Genomic DNA, 4581 nt, shown 5'->3' on the forward strand with positions numbered 1-4581 from the left:
TGATAATTATACAAGTCTATAAATTTACTAAGAAAATATTGATTGTACATTTACAATAGATGAATTTTATAATATGTAAACTATAAAGTTGCTTATAAAACAAGAAGTTCTGATGAACTCTATGATAAGAAAGATTGGAGAGAGTATGTGAGCAATGTGCTTTGGCAACTACACCAAACTGGGAATTACTGGGCAACATTATGGCATTCTTACCACTCTTGAACCCAATATCAATTTCATATATATATAATTTTTAAAATCATGGCACTTTTTAGGACAAGAGTGCTACCGTCTGAGTATCTGTGTCCTCCCCAAATTCATATGTTGAAACATTAACCCCACAAGGAGATGGTATTAGGAGATGGGGCCTTTGGGAGGTGATTACCATGCCGCTAAAAAGAGAGCCACGTGCACTTTCAGTTAGAAGGTGCCTTCTATGAACGAGAAAGCAGGCCCTCACCAGACAGTGAATCTGCTAATCCCTTGATCTTGGAATTTCCAGCTTCCAGAACTATAGCAATAAATTTCTGTGGCTTATAAGCCACCCAGTGTGTGGTACTTTGTTATAGCAACCCGAACAGGCTGAGCAAATGACTACAGATGAGCAAAAATACTTCTCATCCTGAAACTACAGGTTGCAATGACTTATTGATTAATACTGATTCGTCATTCTTGGTTTGGATAGAATGATCACTTTTCAAAATCACAAGGCTGGTATCTTTCTTGATTTTAATTATCTTCTCTTATTCACATCAACAGCACGAAAATTCAATACCCAATATGTATTTCTACAACTACTACTTCCTCTGTCTTTGGTACTCATAGCCTAGTTGCCAGGCACAAAGCGCCTCTTATAGTTTACAGGAACAACCTTGTACTCTTCTGGCCTTTGGGTTTTTTTCCATTCGATACATTCTCCACCCTAGAGCTGGAGTGACCTTTGTAAAATCCTAATCTGCTTATACTTTTCACAAGTAAAAACTCCTCAGTGGCTTCCCATTTCAGTCATCATACATTTTACTGAAACCCTACATATGCCTAACTGCATCATGCTCCAACTCCCGTCCCACATGCCACCTCCCATCTGATTTCACATTCTGAAATCAGAATGTCCCATATTCTTGCTTGCTCTAGATCTTTATATATGTTATTTGTTCTGCCTTAAACATCTAGTTGCCTATCTCATCCAACATTTTCTCCCCTAACCTAGCTGACTCTACCTGCTAATCCCTAATCATCCCTTTAGACTAAGCAGAGATATAATTTTATCTGGAAAGCCTTTCTTGAAGTCCTTCAGAACAAATCTCCTGTTATATACACTCACTGTATTACTAACTTGTGGGGCAATCAGATCTCCAAAGGATTGTACATAGCAAATGTTCAATAATTATTTAACAGATGAATGAATAAAAGGATAAATGAATGAAAAAATGAATAAAACTTTGAATATAGTATTAATGTTTCAGTGAGCAAAGTTTAATTTTAGCCCTTTGAAACTTGGCATATTGGTTAAAGTATGTGCACATATACCAGCTCTGGCCAACTTTCTATGATTAAAACCATAAATTAAAGAAGCAACTTGCTGACACTTTGTCAGCATTCAATCAACTCCCCCCACTGATTATCTAATTTTCTTCTCAAATAAATTTTCTCCTTCCACACTCCCTCAGGCAATAGACTGAGTAAACAGATGAACCTTGAACTGAATTCTGTAGGACATTTAGACTCTTTTAAAATAGAAAACCAATTTCAAAGTTTAAGAATTCACATTCTTAATTCATTTGTATTTATATCGCTGCATCTGTGAATGAAATAACCATCACAATCTAATTCTGTCATTGGTAGATTAGACATTTGTCTTAATTTAGCCATTAATAATTTACTTTGGTATTATAGATACGTAGGAGTTGGTATTTGGGTATATACTTCATTGGTAGATTAGACATTTGTCTTAATTTAGCCATTAATAATTTACTTTGGTATTATAGATACGTAGGAGTTGGTATTTGGGTATATTCTTCATTGGTAATAAATATGTCCTGAAGGACAAGTCATCAAGTGACTTTATGAGCAGGAAAAAATTATAGCTTAGTATGTTCTAATTCTCATAACTAAGGTATTTAAGAGATCCAGAGTAAATATATCTGGAAGGCAGTAGGGTGAGTGCTGATTAATGAGCTCTTCTATGTGCAAAATGATAGATTTTATTATAATTACATAGCAAATAAATCTTAGGTATTAATATAAAAACTATATATGTCATTAAAATCTTAGAATTACATGTATGTCTCTTAGTAGTGACTAAATTGTGCATTGCACTAGAGTAGATATTCCCATTTAAATTTATTTAATTTATTTTTTATTGTTTATTTAAATGATGAGAGCTGTTTCCTTTAGAAAATAAACGATGCTGAAAGGGCACAGTAGCAGTTTTACTGAGGCCAGGAATAATCTGAGAAACAGATTCAAATAATACTTTAATTCTATTATATTTATGTATAATATATATGTATATATACATGTGTGTGTATACACACACACACACACACTCAGTGAAAGTAAGGCAAAAGTAATCTCTTAAATATTAATTTAGACTTGAGGCACATTCTGCTAATTTTAATAGATGTTGAATGACAAGTTGATGGTAAAGATGATGGTTATGAGTTGAACTGTGTTCCCTTAAAATTCATATATTGAAATCCTAGCCCCAAGTACCTTGAAATAAGATCTTATTCGTAAATATGGTCATTGCAGATGCAATTGGTTAAGATGAGGTCACATTGGAGTAGGTTGGGTCCCTAAATCAATATGACTGGTATCCTTATAAAAAGAAAGACATCTGAAGAAAAGAGACACATGCAGGAAGAAGACCACGTGAAGGCACAGTAATAATGCCATCTACAAGCCAGGAATGACAAAGATTGCCAGCAAACCATCAGAAGCTAGGAGTGAAGGATGGAACAGATTTTGCCATATAGCCCTCAGAAGAGACCAACCCTGCCAACATACTGATCTTAGACTTCTAGCCTTGAGAACTTTGAGACAAATTTCTGTTGTCTAAGCCAACTGGTTTGTGGTACGTTGTTACAAGCAGCCCAAGCAACTCAATACAATGACTAAATTCCTATGATGTTTTATATGTATTATAACTGGCTAAGGGAAACTAGTTGAGCTGAGATCTAAATGCTTTAGTCAAAGAGGTGTTACTTATCTTTAGTCAAGGATAATCAGGGCATGATTAGCTTGAGCAACATGCATGCACTGGTATGAGGTGCACATCAATCTTCTGTATGTGAGTGTTAATAGGAATGATCATCTGAGCTTGCTCTGTCTCTTCAAATTATGTTTCAGGCCTTTTAGTAAGCCTTGTAATTTTTCTTGATAGGAGGACATGATGTTCTGGGTAAAAGAAACTCCTTAACTAGGCCTCTAGTAAAGTGGTGAAAAAGTGTGGGGAGGGGGAATCATTCTACTTCCCTATAATTAGGTCTGTCTCTTAGTGAGCCTATGCCTTTGAACTGTGAACTTCCCAAGTGTCACTCAGTGTATTCTCTCTCCCTTAGTTGGGGCAGAATGCTAAAGTAGACTCTAGATGGAAATATGGAAATTCCCCTTCTCCCACATGGAAGGCTAGAGTGGCCTGGAGCTGGGTATTTCCCTTCCCCTACGTCTGTTATGCTCTGATAATAATCCAGCAGGTTAGGCTTTGTTTAATTCATTTCTCCTTGTTAAGAACAAAGTGCTCTGGCATATTTCAAAATGGTTCCTTTCCCCCTACCCCTGTTGGAAACATCAGGAGATCTTTCTATTGTATTTACTGTGAGAACCTGGTAGTAAATCCTCCCAAATTGTAGGAGCCTTTCTATGAATAGATCTCCATGGGGTTTTCAACTCTCACTGTTGTCATCCCTGAGCCTCCAGAAATTCAGCAATTACAGTTCAGGTTTCCCTATGCCAGCACTGGTTCTTGTGGAAGTTTACACTCGTCTCCAGTGAGCCATGATCCCCTGTATTCACCTGTCTCTCTTAAATCGTGGGGACAGTGGTTTGCCCTGTGTCATCCCTTCTATTATGGATTCAAGAAGAGCTGTTGGTGTTTCATTCTGTCCAGATTTTTACTTGTTATTAGAATGGATTGGTGACTTCCAAGCTCCTAACCTGTGGAAACAGTCTGGAAGTCCAGATTTTTACTTGTTATTAGAATGGATTGGTGACTTCCAAGCTCCTAACCTGTGGAAACAGTCTGGAAGTCCATTTGGTTTATAAGCACTAATAAAATAAGAGGTCTGTTTTCTTTTAAAAATTATGGATGGTATAGCAACATTATACTTTTTAATATTTAGAGTTATACATTTGTGTCCAGAATATGCTTCAGCTGCATAAAAATAAATTACAAATCTTATTTTAAATATTTTTTGCTGAAAATCATCATAAATTTATCAGTATAGAATTATAGTTCCATAATTATTACTAGTTTGTCACCTTTCGCCCAATTTTTATGTAGTGTTCCTAGTTATTTAAACATCTTTCTCCTCTTAAAGATAACTACTAAATTAAAAGTATGTGAGCAAAATGCAATAA

Source organism: Balaenoptera acutorostrata, chromosome 7 (genome assembly GCF_949987535.1).
Source record: "Balaenoptera acutorostrata chromosome 7, mBalAcu1.1, whole genome shotgun sequence".
NCBI classification, from domain to species: Eukaryota; Metazoa; Chordata; class Mammalia; order Artiodactyla; family Balaenopteridae; genus Balaenoptera; species Balaenoptera acutorostrata.